The 19026-nt window shown below is 40.5% G+C and overlaps 1 protein-coding gene across 1 annotated transcript in view; it reads left to right on the top strand.

The window, feature by feature from the left end:
• LOC118390252 (teneurin-1-like) overlaps nucleotides 1-19026 on the top strand; it is a 189284-nt gene that overhangs the window by 79521 nt on the left and 90737 nt on the right.

Below are 19026 nucleotides of genomic sequence, written 5' to 3'. Positions count from 1 at the left end.
TTCTCTCTACTACCGCATGGCAAGCGGTACCGGAGTGCCAAGTCTAGGACAAAAAGGCTTCTCAACAGTTTTTACCCCCAAGCCATAAGACTCCTGAACAGGTAATCAAATGGCTACCCGGACTATTTGCATTGTGTGCCCCCCCACCACCTACCAACCCCTCTTTTACGCTACTGCTACTCTCTGTTCATCATATATGCATAGTCACTTTAACCATATCTACATGTACATACTACCTCAATCAGCCTGATTAACCGGTGTCTGTATGTAGCCTCTCTACTTTCATAGCCTCACTACTGTATATAGCCTGTCTTTTTACTGTTGTTTTATTTCTTTACTTACCTATTGTACTAACACCTTTTTCGCACCATTGGTTGGAGCCTGTAAGTAAGCATTTCACTGTAAGATTGTTGTATTCGGCGCACGTGACAAATAAGCTTTGATTTGATTTGATTTGAAGAGGCGGACCCTCTGCTGCTCTCTCCCTTCCTCTGCTGAGACAGATGCAGGTACCATCAGTCCAGTAAAATAAAAAAGCAAATGATTTCCATTTATGCATCGTAAGTCATACACCAACTGATCTATTTTCTTATCAAAACTGTTTTTATTAGGTTCATGTTTAATGTTTTAAGTGATTTTTTTTATTTATCTGAGCGTTATGTTTTTGGCTTGCTTTTTGACTGCAAAAGTGATCTTGACTCAGAAAAGGTTGGTGACCACTGCCATACAGAGTTGAAATGTCTAGCCAATACATTTTGAATTGAATAACATTGCTTGTAAACTTCAGAGATTTAATGATTTGTCACTGGCTTTGGTTAAAGGAAAGTACAAACGCATACTAGTAATAGTCATTGAGTCTACATATTCTGGGTGACATGAAACAAAGTCAACATGTCACTGGCTTCTTCTCTGGTGATCTCTCATTGGCTATTGCTGATCACCGTTCTCAAAACGTGTTGTTGCACATATTACACTACAAGAACATTGCATATTATGTGCCGATAAAATCAAACACGTTTGAAATTATCGGGACATCTGGGACGGCTCAAATACGGGATTGGGAGCCCTCAGATTGCCTCTTGAACCCGCTCATGTTAAATGAGCATCAGTGACGGCCGGTTGAATAAGCAACAAAATAGGGATTTTGTCTTCGAAATCAAAAACTTGTCTGGGACAGCTAAATTGGGGCCAAAATGGTGTGGTGTACGCCCGGCTTAAGCAGGAAACAGCTTGCAGACAGACACAATGGAAGAGATCCAGACCAACATATCAAGCTGCAACTTAGAGCTCCCAATCTTGTCCATATCATTCTCCTCCACAGAAAGCTCCTCCATCTGCAATCTGTCACTGGGTATGCTTGTTAACAATGCCTGCCCTGCCTGTGTCTTTTCACTCAGAAATTCCCTCTTGCCACTTCTTTGCCATCATTACTCCTAGATGATGACTCTTTCCAACCCCCACACTCCCCAAATTCCTGGCAGTCATGGACTTATTCTTATTACTCCTCTTTCATCAGTCATCCACCGCTCCAAACATGCTCACCCTTCCCCAGTAAATCTCATACTGACCCTCCCCTCCTGGACCCCCCTCTCACCATTTCTTCCTCCCTTCTCATCCCTCTGTTCTTTTCTCAAGAGCTGTTCTTTTTGGCTTAAAGCCACCTCGATCTATATTCCTGCTTCACTCCCTCTCACACTATGAAATATGAAAAGGACTCAAAAGGAACATAAATTAGTGATGATCAGACCAAGTTAACAGACCTCATATGGCTCTTAGAGCAGTTACACGTCGAAGCAGGGTTTTTCATTCAGGAGTTGGAACTCAAATTGGAAAGTCAGCTTAATGACCATAATAAGCAATAGCCTATTCTCTTTTTCTGGGTCATCCATACAACATGAAAATGGCAGCTCTATTGACCCTCATTAAATAGACATGGTTGGTATTTTCTGACTCCCTAGCTTGCACAGTGCTTTTCAAAATGTAATTATGAAATGTATAATATTTTTCATCTCAATCCGACACCACCAAGATCTACTTTTATGAGCTGCACCAACTTTATATTCATAGATCTTTCCAGGGGTGTCAGCCCCACCAAATCATAATGATCATTGTTTTGATTCTCATCATACAGTACTCAGGAAATACAGTGAGACAAATAAATTAAGTGTGAAGTTTTTTAACTAAGTTTTGGGGTGAAAATGAACCTTTCACAAAAACTCCTACCCTCTTCAGTTGCAATCTTATTGAAGAGGATTTGCTACACTATTATGTCTCTTCCAGCTTCTCTCTGCTCATTTGTTGGACTGAGGTCGTCTTCTCCTGGGTTCTCTTAGAATAGATAGATTTATAATCATTATTTATAGTCAGAGTTATAATCAATCATCACAATGACTTTTTGTTCCGTGCATAGCTGCATCTGTGGCAGTAGTTTATCTTCAGCTTGGTTGACAGGCTTTATGCCTTCCTCCCTCCTACTCATAAGGCTAGATGATGATGCTGCTGCCGCACAGAGCCACAGCACAACTCTCCCAGTAAGCGTCTGCAAGAGCGGGCAATAATGTGGCTCGCTTTAGGAAGAAAGCATAAGGCTTTAGACACATTGTAAATGGAGGCATCACTCCAGGGAACGGACATCTTTTCTAAAAGACTGACACATCTGTCTCTCCCGGCTCCACAGGAGACTTTCATTTTGCTGCTTGTTTGTGTAATTAGTGAGGTTAACTTTCAACACTCAAACAGTCTCAGGAGCAGCAAAAATCTCCTCCAGAAACACAGAAAATGGATTCAAAATATTTAATGTTTTAAATGGTTTATTTAAATTGCGTATTAGATCCATGCCACTCTCTACTGGTTCCATTGCAGTCGGGGGGGGGGGGAGCATAACAGATAGACACTCAAAATGATCAGCTTTTGTTTGCTGCCACTTAGAACTAGGTCTGTCTAGGAGATTTCTTTGTACTTCAACGAGAACCTTGACAACAGTGATAGATACATTGTGTGTGTGTGTGTGTGTGTGTGTGTGTGTGTGTGTGTGTGTGTGTGTGTGTGTGTGTGTGTGTGTGTGTGTGTGTGTGTGTGTGTGTGTGTGTGTGTGTGTGTGTGTGTGTGGCCCAAATTCTGAAAATGTTCCCCTCCCCTGCAGATGCTCATTGCTATGGTCCGCCCTGGAAAACACAGAACAACACCTGTTTCATTTGTTTGGTCAACAGCCCTTTGATAACATTTTCTTATGGATATTTCTGCCTTAATCCGCCAAAGTCAAACATCTATTTGCAATGTCCCCAAATTCCATCAGGATTTCAGTAACAGAATGGCAGCGGTGGGCTTTTATCTGTTTGAAAAAGTCAGGAATGATAATGGATTGACCTCTGACAGAATGTGTAATGCTGGGAAACTGGGCCTGGCTCTTGCTGTTTTCACACACCACACACATACACATTATACACACACACACACATATATATATATATATATATATATATATATATATATATATATATATATATATATATATATATATATATATGTACAGTGGGGCAAAAAAGTATTTAGTCATCCACCAATTGTGCAAGTTCTCCCACTTAAAAAAAATGAGAGAGGCCTGTAATTGTCATCATAGGTACACTTCTACTATGACAGACAAAATTTGAAAAAAATATCCAGAAAATCACATTGTAGGATTTTTATTGACTTTATTTGCAAATTATGGTGGAAAATAAGTATTTGGTCACCTACCAACAAGCAAGATTTCTGGCTTTAAGAGGCTCCTCTGTCCTCCACTCGTTACCTGTATTAATGGCACATGTTTGAACTTGTTATCAGTATAAAAGACACCTGTCCACAACCTCAAACAGTCACACTCCAAACTCCACTATGGCCAAGACCAAAGAGCTGTCAAAGGACACCAAAAACAAAATTGTAGACCCGCTCCAGGCGGTGAAGACTGAATCTGCAATTGGTAAGCAGCTTGGTTTGAAGAAATCAACTGTGCGAGCAATTATTAGGAAATGGAAGACATACAAGACCACTGATAATCTCCCTCGATCTGGTGCTCCACGCAAGATCTCACCCCGTGGGGTCAAAATGAAGAACGGTGAGCAAAAATCCCAGAACCACGCGGGGGGACCTAGTGAATGACCTGCAGAGAGCTGGGATCAAAGTAACAAAGCCTACCATCAGTAACACACTATGCCGCCAGGGACTCAAATCCTGCAGTGCCAGACGTGTCCCCCTGCTTATGCCAGTACATGTCCAGGCCCGTCTGAAGTTTGCTAGAGAGCATTTGGATGATCCAGAAGAAGATTGGGAGAATGTCATATGGTCAGATGAAACCAAAATATAACTTTTTTGTAAAAACTCAACTCTTCGTGTTTGGAGGACAAAGAATGCTGAGTTGCATCCAAAGAACACCATACCTACTGTGAAGCATGGGGGTGGAAACATCATGCCTTGGGGCTGTTTTTCTGCAAAGGGACCAGGACGACTGATCCTTGTAAAGGAAAGAATGAATGGGGCCATGTATCGTGAGATTTTGAGTGAAAATTCTCCTTCCATCAGCAAGGGCATTGAAGATGAAACGTGGCTGGGTCTTTCAGCATGACAAGGATTCCAAACACACTGCCCGGGCAACAAAGGAGTGGCTTCGTAAGAAGCATTTCAAGGTCCTGGAGTGGCCTAGCCAGTCTCCAGATCTCAACCCCATAGAAAATCTTTGGAGGGAGTTGAAAGTCCATGTTGCCCAGCAACAGCCCCAAAACATCACTGCTCTAGAGGAGGTCTGCATGGAGGAATGGGCCAAAATACCAGCAACAGTGTGTGAAAACCTTGTGAAGACTTACAGAAAACGTTTAACCTCTGTCATTGCCAACAAAGGGTATAACTTTTGTTATATAACGTGTTATTGACCAAATACTTATTTTCCACCATCATTTGCAAATAAATTCATAAAAAAATCCTACAATGTGATTTTCTGGATTTTTTTCTTCTCATTTTGTCTGTCATAGTTGAAGTGCATCTATGATGAAAATTACAGGCCTCTCTCATCTTTTTAAGTGGGAGAACGTGCACAATTGGTGGCTGACTAAATACTTTTTGCCCCACTTTATATGTATATATACACACACACATACACACATACCAGCCTTATGCCTGCATTGTCTCTCCTCTATAGCTGTGCAAAGCATGGGGGATTTGAGCTTCTATGGCTCTCTAAATGCAAATTACATGTGCCATGTGATAGAAAATGATAATAACAGGTTTGGTAGAAACGGCCTTAAACAGTTCATACAATGTTAATTATCAGTCATTTGTAGTCGGCTGATTGCGGAATTTAATTGAAAAATGAATCGGTTGAATCACCTCTAGTCCTCTTATGATATATATGCTCGGTTATTTGTTTGTGCTCGCTCTTGTTATGTGTCCGTGGGTGCACATATTCAGTGTTTTGGTGTAATGACTTCATGAATGGCATGGTGGTGGTATTAAACAGCATCTGATTCAGACAGGAACATCTGTACCGGTCCCCTGGGATGTAGAGCCAAGCGGATGGAATGCTAAGACCACAGAAAGCTAATACATATAACACTGGATCCCTTTGGTATTCATCCTGCGTACGTGAATGCAGTGTCCAGGTCCATGTTGATGTTTGTTTTATGGAAACGTAAAACCATTAAAGGGCCTCCGCACTATCCTATAATCGTAGACCCAGACCTTCGATAAAAACGCCTCAAATTAAACAGAGGAAGCACGTGTTTAGTCGCTGTTTATGGATTTGTATGGCTTTATACAGTAGCAGGATTGCAACTGCTGTGTCATAACTGTGCCTTTCAAATTGAATTAAACATTACAGTAACTAAATCTACATGAACATACAGTGGAGCTCCAAAAGTATTGGGACTGTGACAAATGTTTCAGGTCTGTACTCTAGCACGTTGGATTTCAAATGATACAATGACTATGATGTTTCAATGCTTTAATTTGAGGTTATTTCATCATAGATTTTTATCCATGTCAGGTGAACCGTTTAGAAATTACAGCAATTTTTGTACATAGTCCACCCATTTTAGGGGACCAAAAGTAGCAGGATGGCGACTGTAATTCACTAATGTGTATCAAAGTAGTCAAAGGTTTAGTATTTTGTCCCGTATTCCTAGCACGCAATGACTCTACAAACTTGTTAGATGCATTTGCTGTTTGTTTTGGTTTGGTTGTGTTTCATAACAGTTCAGGTTAATGGTGATCGTCGTAACATGCAGACGCAACATGGTCATCTCCGGTCCTCCCCTATTAGATTCCAATGTCAGTACTCATAATCATTTGACATGATGAGATTTCACCTGCTGAACGTTTACATACGCTAATCACACTGATAAGCTGATATCCTCTTTGATACTTCATGAAATGTTTGATATGCACATATCTGAAAAAGGTTGAGGGGAAACGTGTGGCTCCATATTCATGTTAATTGACATAAACCCTCACCGCAGGCCTACTAATTGTCTTAATTGATTGAACTCATGATTAATTGATTATGTTAACGATTTTCTGACAGAACGAGCCCTCTGGCTATCATGGCTTTCTCCTGTTGATGGCGGTAGGTTTTCAGAGCTTCTCTTGAGACCCAGAAAAAGGAATGCATCATTGGTGTTATCATTAGGCTGGTAGAACTCTCAGGTTTGCAGAAGAGGAATGCACATTTTTTATATTTTCCTAATACCTTGTCCAAACACATTTTCGAAAAACACATTTGTCTGAGATAGCAGTAATCACTGCTGTGGTTACTCAAAAACCCTCGCTGACCTGAAAGAGCATTCCAAGTAGTGGAAGATTCCAAGAGTGTCCTCACTCAGACAATTCAGTCCATTCCTATACCGTATGTGTCTGTTACATGAAATAAAACATGGCACAGGAGCAACATCTGAAATATTGACACTAGCAGAGACCTTTCCACCCTTCATGCAGGCCCCCAGAAAGGGATATGTGTCGCTGCTCTGAGCAAACACACAGCCGTGTCACAGGCAGCAGGCAGTTCTGAGGAGTTGAATTGAAAATCCACATAATGGGTGCTTTTACCTTTGATGCGAGTAAAGCTTATCGCAGAGTGCACACTAAACACCCTGGGAATTAGCCTTTTTCATCCACTATTGTATCAGGAATACGAATGATGACCCATCTAAATAAAGATTGTCTCTGTCGCCATGATGCTTATGGCTAAATGTACTTCTCTTGAAGCGATATGATTGGGCACAGGTGTGTCTAAAAAGTCGAACAGTGCCCTCTTTGGGTGGGAGTGTGTGCGGTCATAACTAAACCCTTGAACAAAATCAGACTGGTTTTTCCTATCTCTATTTATTTGAACCGTTTCCACAATTGTTTTGTAAAACAAAATCTGTATACATACTATTTTATAGACCAAGAGTCATTTTCATGTGTTTTTCTTTTCATTTCCATGTCAAGCACCTCTGAATTGCGAATGATTTTGTATAGAGCATTTTAAATGGCCTACTTCTACAGTACAGAGATGAAACTTGTTGAAAAACAACAACAGCTCCGATTAGGGCATCCCCTCCGATCAGAGCCAGAGCTGCCTGGTAAACTGTGAAGAGAGATTGCATGATGTGGGTAATCTTGTTATGGAGCCCTTAATGAGAATGGGAGTCAGGGCAGCAGGTGTTATAATAATCAGCGCTCTGAGCTGAGCCCCAAACCTGCTGCGGATTTACACACCATGTTGCGCGTCCTCCCATAATCCAGCCAGTGCACACCAATCACAACATATACCAGGATCTGAGTTGACTGTGAGATCCAAGTGTGTTGTTTTATATTGACTTTTTTTAATACAGGAGTTGAATCACAAATACCTTTAGTGGCCTTTCGCAACAGAAGTGTCTCGTGGTAGAAAAAGTATAAATGATAAATTCCATCTTGATGTATGGGCCAGGTCGGACTACAAGCTCCATGATTCTACCGTCCTGATCAATTTAGCTTCCGTAGTGTAATTCTGTTGGCTGTCATTGCAAACATCTAGCAGTACTGATACAGATTGAGTGGTTGATTGTATTCCTTGACATGGCTCTCTTTACATTATCCTCTCCCTGCCTGTATTCTCCTCCCCTTTCCCACCAGGTAAAGACATAAAGAATGATCAACATCCAGTTTTGTTAGATTTTTTGATTGAGCTGTCAACAAACATTAATTAGATTCAAATCTAGCAACCATGAAACCTTTTCTATTTTTGGATTGAATTGAGAGAGAAATTGTAAACATGAAAAGGTGTGGAGAAATAACAATGAAACAATGTTGACTCAACCCATTGTACCCCATTTGGTATTTCATGAGATTAGTATTTACATAAGCACGACAACCTAAAAAAAGTATTACTTTCTAATATCCTTGATTAGATATTTTGTATCACTGTATTTCCAGTGTGACATCATAGTAAACAGATTATTATTTTGAAGAAAAACACTTTTTGTGCTGTTATACCTTAATGTACTTTTAGATTTATTAAGGTGACGGTGCTACAGTAATTTAATTGGTATACTGACTGCATCTCAAACGTTTACATAGCACACATGGTGTTTGCTGAGAGGGATGCTGTCATAGTTGTTGGTTCTTAAACTGCAGTCACTGAGACAAAGTGCAGTCGCAGAAACCACTGTGGTTTCACACTATGATGAGAGCAATAGTCTTCATCCTAGATTACCATAACCCATTTCCCCATGTAGAATGGATGTTACCATCAAATGGTGTAAGACTTTAAAATCAAAGTAAACATTTGGGGGACTTGAGCGCGAGCGCGGTCATCTCATGAAAATCCAATCGACTGCTGTGAAGAGTGTGACTGTGAGGCGAGTACACACTAATGCGTTTTCGCCCCAGCCCAAGGACTCCTAGGAGCTTTGTAAAAGCTTAGCACAGCGGGGCTCGGGGACTGGGGGGCTCCCTCGACTGACGGATGTGAGATTTGCTTATTACCCTGCGCCGTGACGAAGCCATGACTCCCAGTCCATTAATCCTGCCCCAGCACACGGCTTCCTGACCAGGGGTACAGCCCAGCCTTCCTCCCCGCAAAGAGGAATCGCTCCCAGCAATTAGGCCTGATAGGTAGGGGCCTCCGGATGACCTCCTGGGGGGGGCATGATAGATTTCTTCTTTTAGACTTAATCTATGAACCTGTTCCTCTCTGTCTTCTGCATCCAAAGGGTTCTCTCCTGTCTCCACTCAAGGTTGGGTCCACCATTCTCTGTGTTCTAACCAGGAACTTCATTTTCACTCTGTTTCTTAAGTCGTTCTAAAGGTCAACAACCGCTCTTCTAATTTGATGTATTGGATGTTAGAGAGTGGAGGTCACATCAGAATTCACATATGCATACCATGTAGTGTGTCTGAAGGTAGAATGCAGCCCATTGAGTCTTGGTGTTGTGTCCTCATGGTCTGCTGTGTTTCACGCTCTGACTACAAATTATGCTGTTTGCTATTCTGTCACTTCCATCCAGACGTTATTTTATCGAGTGGAATTGCGCTTATATTAAATCTCTTCTTCTATATGTATAACAAGACATCCACATTATATCTTATACATTTTTCTCATATAGTGAAAATGTAGGTAGGTCTTCCTCTAAGTGATTTATTGAATACTGTGAAGACAACAGTGTCTCCAGCTATTACTGCATAGACAAATATTATTTTGTGTGGAAGTAAATATAGCTTTGAAAATGGCATGAGATATGGAGAAATGTTTTCGTCTCTTGTTTCTACTCCGTCTCCCACTAATTTCTGATACTTTAATACTGGAAAGGTTATCCAAATTGGGATACATTTGATGCGTTTCTTTAAGACACAGACACACCCAGGGTATAGGGGCACGTGCCCCCTCAGTTTTATTTATTTTATTTTATTTATACTTAAAATGATAAATGCAACAGTTTCAAGATTTTACTGAGTTACAGTTCATAAGGAAATCAGTCAATTGAAATTTATTAGACCCTTATCTATGGATTTCACATGACTGGGTAGGGGCGCAGCCCACTGGGAGCCAGGCCCAGCCAATCAGAATGAGTTTTTCCCCACAAAAGGGCTTTATTACAGACAGAAATACTCCTCCGTTTCATCAGCTGTCCGGGTGGCTGGTCTCAGACAATCCCTCAGGTGAAGAAGTCGGGTTGTGGAGGTCCTGGGCTGACGTACTGCCAAACTCTCTAAAACGGCGTTGGAGGCAGCTTATTGTAGAGAATTGAACATTCAATTCTCTGGCAACATTCCTGCAGTCAACATGCCAATTGCATACTCCCTCAAAACTTGAGACATCTGTGGCATTATTGTGTTGTGTGACATAACTGCACATTTTAGAGTGGCCTTTTATAGTCCCCAGCACAAGGTGCACCTGTGTAATGATCATGCTGTTTAATCAACTTCTTCACATGCCACACCTGTCAGGTGGATGGATTATCTTTGAAAAGTAGAAATGCTCACTAACAGAGATGTAAACACGTTTGTGAACACATTTTAAGAGAAATAAGCTTTTTGTGCATATGGGAACGTTTCTGGGATCTCTTATTTCAGCTCATGAAATATGGGACCAACATTTTACATGTTGCGTTTACATTTTTGTTCAGTATAAAATGTTTTGTTGTTGTTTCTCTGTAATACTACTAGCCACTTATATGTTTGATGAAGTTGACTTTTTTCAACCTCATAACAAGCAACCAAGTTAGAGTATCTGTCTTGTCCAACTATCTTGGCTGGCATGCCTACTGGCAAGGTTGGTAGACTTTAGAAAAGCAAGTAATAACTAAATGTGCTGAATAAGACTCAGTTAGGACTGGATCACTCCATCAAACTCAGCAAAAAAACACCTTTTTGAAATAGTCAGGAAAAAATACTGTTGGGTTATTCTGAAGCACAATGAACCAAAGCAGTGTCTGGAACACCTGCATAGATTTAATTCAGCAGAGCATACAACAAACCCTATTTAGAATAAACTGTCATGGACATAATACCACAGATGACCTGTTATTGTTCAATTGATCAGTTCTCCTGTCCAGTACATGGATAAGGCTCACACCCACATGCTCTAATGACTGGTGTAAGCTACTGCACAACAATAATTAGCTGACTTGCTGCATCACTTCCAACTCGTTGTCCTCTGGCTACCAGTGTTCTACTACCATCCACATTCTGCATTCATTATCTCTAATAAATTGCCACATTGAGAATCACAAAAGGTTTGCATTGTTTACTGCTCAAAATGTGCTCGCACAGTACGATCTGGAAAAATCTGCTTCCAGAATCCATCTTCTACATGGCATGAAAAGGTGTTGCTGGTCTCTGAAGGTATCAGCAGAACAACTCCCTTGTGTCATGTCAAAAATATGTATTTAGCACATGCTGTGGAATCGCTCAGTGCTTGTCCCGATAACTTTCCTGTCTTATGTGACACATTTGATATGGAAGGGAAAAGAAGTTCTGCACAACTTGATGCCTTCTTCAGTGGGATACCAACACAGTTGCTAAACCGCGGCCCCATGGGGACATCATTTCAGATAAGACAGATTTGGGTAGACAGTAAATGTAGCTCAGCAACACTAGAAAGCTGCAGGTTAAAAGGAAGTATGGAAACCAGAGATAGGTTTGATATGTTCAAGCATTTTCAAAAAAGGCCACTGAATGTTTCAGGGAATTGTTTCTCAAATTGAGATGTTTGTTTATTGTATTAAGTTTATTGTTTGATACTTCATATTCAGATATGGCAGGGCCAATTGTAAATTGAGCAATGAATCTGGAAGGAAAAAAATATTTCCTCTCTTTTAATATTTTCCTACTGATGGCCAACAACTGTTTTCAGAGAGTTTTGTTTCGATGTTAGATTAATGTAAACTGTATTGGTGTTTCATGGAAACACCCCCTATTATTTTGCGAAAATCCCACTTTACTGGTGTAACTCTCATAGAGGACCTTGGGTTAAGATTTGTGCTCATGCGGGGAGATTAGGATTAAAATTAATTGATTGGTGTTCAAAATACCAGCCAATCAAAACATAGGAAAATGCACTTCTTTACCTGAATCGATCAAATCAAGGAAACGTTGATATGTATTGCAAAGGCCACAATAGAATGAGCAGCATGAGTATTTAAATGTTATGATCTCTCTGGCATTACAGATATCTCTGGCTACCTTACCCAAACCAAATCCAACTGATAGAAACAAAGGCACACACTTTTTCATGGAATTACTTGAACTTTTTCATGGACTCTTGAACTGAAAAACTGACAATTTCTGCCAACTCTAAATGGAGCTCTTTAATCATTTGAATAAGTGTGTATTTGGAATAGCACTTCACAGGTGAGGTGAGCAGATATTTCTAGTCTGAAGAGGCCCCTTATTGTCTTCCATATTTCTCTCTAGTGGCCATCACTGCAGCTACCCTTGCTGGAATTCTAAGGGAAACTGTCCTCAGTAATATCAAAGATATCCCAGATTGTTCCATGGTTGTGTCTCCATTCTCAACAGAGCATCACCAGAAGAAAACACTTAGCACTCTGTGTCAGTAAGGTCCCTGGGTGACAGCCCCGACCGATCGCTCGGTGGCTCTCTGATCCAGAATGTGTTAAAACAGACAACACAGTGCATTGTCTCAATCAATCAAACAACCTGTTACATTTGTGTTGCACTTCTTGCAGTTTGTTTGTCACCAAGCACTTTAATCTAAGACTTAAAAAAAAAACTGAGACATGTTCCCAGTAGGGAACTTATAAGAGGAAAGCTTTCTATTCTAGATGACAACAAGCGGAATGCAGTTCAGCTGCAAATTGTTTTGAAATGCACTTTCAGATAATTGCTCACCATGAAAATGACAGGAAGTAAGCCTTGTTTTTGAATTGTGTTTTTCACAATTGTCTTTCATAAGGCTCTTTACATAATTATCATCAGTCTCTTTCATTTGATTGTTGACATCTGTAGAGATTCAGTTAATGTACATTATTGGGAAACTGTTTATTGAAAAGATTGTGCAACAACCATCTCCTGGCAACACACACTATTTTAAACCAGCAAATCACAGGTGACGTGGGTAGACTGAGTATGTAAATGTACCGGCTGAACTGTGCTGGTCATTTGTTAGTATTGTGATAATGAATGCATGCGGGCACATGCAGATTCTCAATCTTGTAACATCCCCATTATTATGTCACCTCATTTTGATGAAACTGGACCCCACCATAAGGCTTATACAATACCCCAGGTTCATATATTGGGATCTAGATCATGTGTAGCCAGTCTAACAGCTGTTCTACGATCCCCATGCACCCTTAAACTGTGCTTACACTGGGGATGGCCTCCCTGTCGCATGGTGTCATGCCAGGAAACATGTGTCCATTGGGAGTCCGACTCATTATCCTCTGCTACATATCTGTCCTGCTGTCTATTCCCCTTCAAAAAGCATGCATGATCCCTACTACTGTATATATCCTATCTGTTCTGCTGTCCACTCTCCTTTAAGAAGCATGGAGGGCCATAAGCCCTAAGAGAGATGTGGCATAGTTTCAGCTGCTGACAGCTCTGCCCTTCAACAGCAAGGTTGTCATCTCTCGCCATGGATGGCTGTCACTTCTGTAGGGGCCTCGTGGGAAGTCAGTTAAGTTCTCTCTTTTAATGGAGGGTGAATAATGGTTTGATAAAGTAATATATGGTGTCAACTTCTGTCAGGCGTGCCTTGAGGCCTGCCAATCCCATCGGACAGAGAGGAGTCCAATTGAGTCTGCCCTGTCAGGGACACTTGGTACACGCACAGTTAGGCAGACCACTACAGGGCAGGCAACACCGATCAATACCGCTTTTAATTGCCTGAATCACAGGCTCTTTTATTTTCTTGTTATCTCTCCTTGTTTTTTGAAGATACATCAAGGATGTGACGAAGAAGAAGTTCTATTTTTGTCCTACTGTACACGCTACCTCATGGGCAGACCAAAGCTACTGATGGACAATGGACCACGTATTTTGGTTGCTTTCTCACAACTTTTTCCTATTCTCACAGAGCAAAGGCATAGTAGAGTGTGTCCCCGTTCTACACAGGAGGCTATTCAGAAACCTTCTGAATACACAGAGAAGAAAATGTATGAGCTGATTATATGAAGTCCAATAAACTGAGGAAATAAATAGGTGTTGAGATGACAGACCCTGTGGAAACAACAGCTGTGTACATGTTGGTAACAGCCAGAAACTGTCAGAAGCTGCTGTATTGCCGGGGGGGGTTGAAGCTCTCTAGTGCAGTGTTTCTTCTTGAATTAACGATGAGGCTAAGGTATGGAGAAAATTGAATTAATTACCAGGCTGTGGTGTAGTTTGTACAGTGCACTTTCTCTCTATTGTACTCCTTCTACAAATAAAGCCGCAGCCACCCGTGTGGACACATAACCTTCAGACTCTTCCTGACTGGCATTTGAGAGATGGGAGCCATGAGTGTCTAATCAAAATCTCAAATGCTAATCTGGGATGCAAGCTTGTGGAGCGTGCACTTCTGTCTCGAAACAGTATCTATCTCAAGTCATTCCTTCCCAAGTGAGTCCTTTAATTAGCTGCATGGCTAGCTCGCTAACCTCAAAAGTAACCAAATGTAAGACTGGTAATGTGTTTGTATCTTGAATATCTCATTAGGTGTAAGAACCACAATAACATTCTCCTGGCAAGACTTTGCATTTTTAACTATCTTAGCGATAGAGAGAGAGAGAGACTGACATTTGTTGATAGTTCAATGAAGTATTTCCTTCCATTTCTTCTCCATCCATTTTGCAAATGCTCATGTTCAGTAATGACATTGGATCTAGTAGTCAAGGTTAACCTGGCTGTTTCACCCAAATGCTCCTCAGAAGAGATGTATGGATCAATCTTATGACATTTGAATGATTCCTGTTGATTACTCAGATTGGTCTTTGATAGAGTTTGATAGGGTTTGTTCGGGTTTGTTAGGATTTGATAGGGTTTGTTCGGGTTTGATAGGGTTTGTTAGGGTTTGATAGAGGTTGATTAGGTTTTATAGGGTTTGATCGAGGTTGATAGGGTTTGTTATGGTTTGATAGGATTTGATAGGGTTTGTTATGGTTTGATAGGATTTGATAGAGGTTGATAGGGTTTGTTATGGTTTGCTAGGATTTGATAGGGTTTGTTATGGTTTGATAGGATTTGATAGAGGTTGATAGGGTTTGTTAGGGTTTGATAGGGTTTGTTAGGGTTTGTTAGGATTTGATAGAGGTTGATAGGGTTTGTTAGAGTTTGATAGTGTTTAATAGGGTTTGATAGGGTTTGATAGGGTTTGATAGAGTTTGATAGGGTTTGTTAGAGTTTGATAGTGTTTGATAGTGTTTGATAGGGTTTGATAGAGTATGATATGGTTTGATAGGGTTTGATAGAGTTTGATAGTGTTTGATAGGGTTTGATAGAGTATGATATGGTTTGATAGGGTTTGATAGAGTTTGATAGTGTTTGTTAGGGTTTGTTAGGGTTTGATAGAGTATGATATGGTTTGTTAGGGTTTGTTAGGGTTTGATAGAGTTTGATAGTGTTTGTTAGGGTTTGTTAGGGTTTGATAGAGTATGATATGGTTTGTTAGGGTTTGATAGAGTTTGATATGGTTTGTTAGGATTTGATAGGGTTTGTTAGGATTTGATAGGGTTTGTTAGGATTTGATAGGGTTTGTTAGGATTTGATAGGGTTTGTTAGGGTTTGTTAGGATTTGATAGAGTTTGATAGGGTTTGATAGAGTTTGAGAGGATTTGATAGAGTTTGATAGGGTTTGATAGAGTTTGAGAGGGTTTGATAGAGTTTGATATGGTTTGTTAGGATTTGATAGGGTTTGTTAGGATTTGATAGGGTTTGTTAGGATTTGATAGGGTTTGTTAGGGTTTGTTAGGATTTGATAGAGTTTGATAGGGTTTGATAGGATTTGATAGGGTTTGGTAGGGTTTGATATGGTTTGTTAGGGTTTGATAGGGTTGGTTAGGATTTGATAGAGTTTGATAGGGTTTGATAGGGTTTGTTAGGGTTTGTTAGGATTTGATAGAGTTTGATAGGGTTTGATAGAGTTTGATAGGATTTGATAGAGTTTGATAGGGTTTGTTAGGGTTTGATAGAGTTTGATATGGTTTGTTAGGATTTGATAGGGTTTGTTAGCATTTGATAGGGTTTGTTAGGATTTGATAGGGTTTGTTAGGGTTTGTTAGGATTTGATAGAGTTTGATAGGGTTTGATAGGATTTGATAGGGTTTGGTAGGGTTTGATATGGTTTGTTAGGGTTTGATAGGGTTGGTTAGGGGTTAGGATTTGATAGGGTTTGTTAGGGTTTGATAGAGTTTGATAGGGGTTGATAGGGTTTGTTAGGATTTTATAGGGTTTGTTATGGTTTGTTAGGATTTGATAGGGTTTGGTAGGGTTTGATAGGGTTTGTTAGGACTTGATAGGGTTTGATAGGGTTTGTTAGGGTTTGTGTCATTGCAGTTGACTGATTTTAGGATCCCTCCTAGTCGTGCTTTTCTTTAACGTGTGAAAAGTGCAGGGTTCGTGCGTGTGTACCGCCCAGATAAGCTGGCTCAGTAAGTAATGCATGTCAGATCAGATAAGTATACAGAAAGGGTTGCCCATAAAATGAGGCTATGAATCTAAGAAAGGAGAATTTACTGGCCACACAACAACATGGTACACCAATTCATGTCAAATGGGCTTCCACACAATGGCCTCTGTGTCTGCCAATCTATCCGTGCTAAGGGTAAATGGATAGACTTCCTCTGACCTTTGTATATCGTTTTATAAAAGAGGATCAATACCCGAGCCGCCAGCGTTGACACTTTATCACCATTGCACCATCTGGTACGAAACACATTTTTCTCACCTGAATTATTACAACCGTGTCTACAATCGGATCCATAGACAATAACCGGGGACTATTTCAACGTTGGCTCTGTTCTGTATTGCCTTTATTGCATTAGGAATAAGTCCCTGATGTAAAGAGATTATGTGAGCCACGATGAAGCTGAATGACGGCCTCCTGGTTGTAAAAGATCTGATGTTAGTTTGCTGTAAGATTTATGGGTATGTGCTGGGTCCTATCATTCACAATCACAGACAATCTGTGAATATACCTGTCATAGCTCCAAATAGAATCACAGTGTGCGTCTGGTCAGTGAACTAGCCAGATATCGTGGCATACTCATTTGAAAAAGCTACTATATGTGAAACATGATGATTTAAGTAATTATTGTCCATTTCCCTCCAATAACAGGTTATCTTTTGACATGTTGCACCATAAAGCAATAAACCATGTCATGGTGCCCACAGGCCTTCAGCAAATCACTACTGGTCCTCAGTGGTGTACGTTTAAAACAAACAGTCAGGTTTTAAATTCAAATAAATACTTATTTAATCAGAATGAAAATATGACTTTTCTACAACTGCATTTCTTCCGATATGAATTGCATTGGACACAGTGCTTTCAGTGATTCCATGTGATAGCCCCATATTGTTGAGTGAAGTCATGGTTCAGAATGATTCAAATATCACAAAACATCCTTTTTGGAGTTCAGCCCCAGAATGTTAAGTTGCCATGTTGTCTCGTTAGATTGAATTGCCCAAGGTTGATTCAAGAAGATGGGTCATCTGTTTAATCTCATGGAATGCCGTTACCCTTGTGTAGCGTGTAAAATTATGTAGCGCTTTCTACAATGGGACCATATTAAAGAGCTTAAAGATTCCATTCACGCACCAGGCTACAACAAATGCATTTTCAAGCCCAAGCTAGAAGAGACAAGGTCAAATTGGGGGAATAAAATAGTATTTGCCTCTCTTCCTCTTGTGTATTATCCACCATGAATAACTATGCCAGAGAATAAATATATTTATGCCTGAAGTGGATAGTCCTATTTTCTTGGCAGAGGTGCTTGAGAGTGTCGTATAAGGACCCTGTTGGCAAATACGTGCTGTCAACTGAGAGATTACACAAGTATGTGGACCAACATTTCAGTTATTTTATGTATAAAACAGGCCAACTGTGCTCTTGTCAATCTGCTGCTCAGTTTAAACATACTGTACAAACCTGCCCGGTCTGTAAAATACAGAAGGTCTTTTCCTTTCCCATGTCTTGTGTCTCACCCAGGCTAGGCATGAGTTACACCTCCAATCCACAGTCAACAATCTGAGTGGTAAGACTCCCCTTTACCATATGGTTCCCATACAATGCATACAAGTCCTCATCCACAGTGTCTATACGGTGGTTCATCATATCTCGGAGTGGAAGTTTAGGTTTATGAGCTGTGAAGGGCAGCTGCTGAATACGTCACAGTGTACCCTTCAGCTGCATTCCGCTTGTTTTCTGAAGGGAGCCGAGCCATGGGGAAGGACTGTGCAGAAGAAAATGTTCCTCACAAGCATTAATGATGAACGTTGTCATTGTGCAAGGGGTACTGTATGGTACAACTGTTGCCGGAAGCAAAAATAGTTGATGTGTGAGATGAATAGTTTACTCCAAATTCTCCACCTTTGGAAGTAATTGCGGTAGTACTTTATACATGGGATTTTATTTTCAGAGATTATTGCAGTAGCCTCTGAGGGGTAGGGGAATGGGAGCCGCTCTTCTAGAGTGCCTGAGTGCTGTGTGTGTTTAGCCTCGGCGGTGTTACTCAACACCAGGCATTTTCATTGTGGCTGGCTGATATACCTTTCTATATGCTGAGAGCAATTTCAATAATAGAAGGTCCTGCTGTGAAAGAAATTGTGTTAAAGCCTTTGGCATTAAGAGCTTTCTCATGTGTTTTGCAAAGTCCCAGTCTGATACCGTATATGTGCTAGCTGAACATCCCTTAAGCTCCAGTGTTACGTTTATGTGGCTGGTGCCAGCAGGTTTGTTGTGCACCATTGTTGAATCACTTCAATTCACATTTTTACTTAACGCTCTATTTTTACAAGTGTTTCGGAAGCTAAAAACCCCCGGAAAAGATAACTGTTGTCAATAATGACTGTAGCTATCGTAAAGCCATAACAGAG

Source organism: Oncorhynchus keta, chromosome 11 (assembly GCF_023373465.1).
Source record: "Oncorhynchus keta strain PuntledgeMale-10-30-2019 chromosome 11, Oket_V2, whole genome shotgun sequence".
Classification (NCBI taxonomy): domain Eukaryota; kingdom Metazoa; phylum Chordata; class Actinopteri; order Salmoniformes; family Salmonidae; genus Oncorhynchus; species Oncorhynchus keta.
This window is presented reverse-complemented; position numbering and strand designations above follow the sequence as displayed.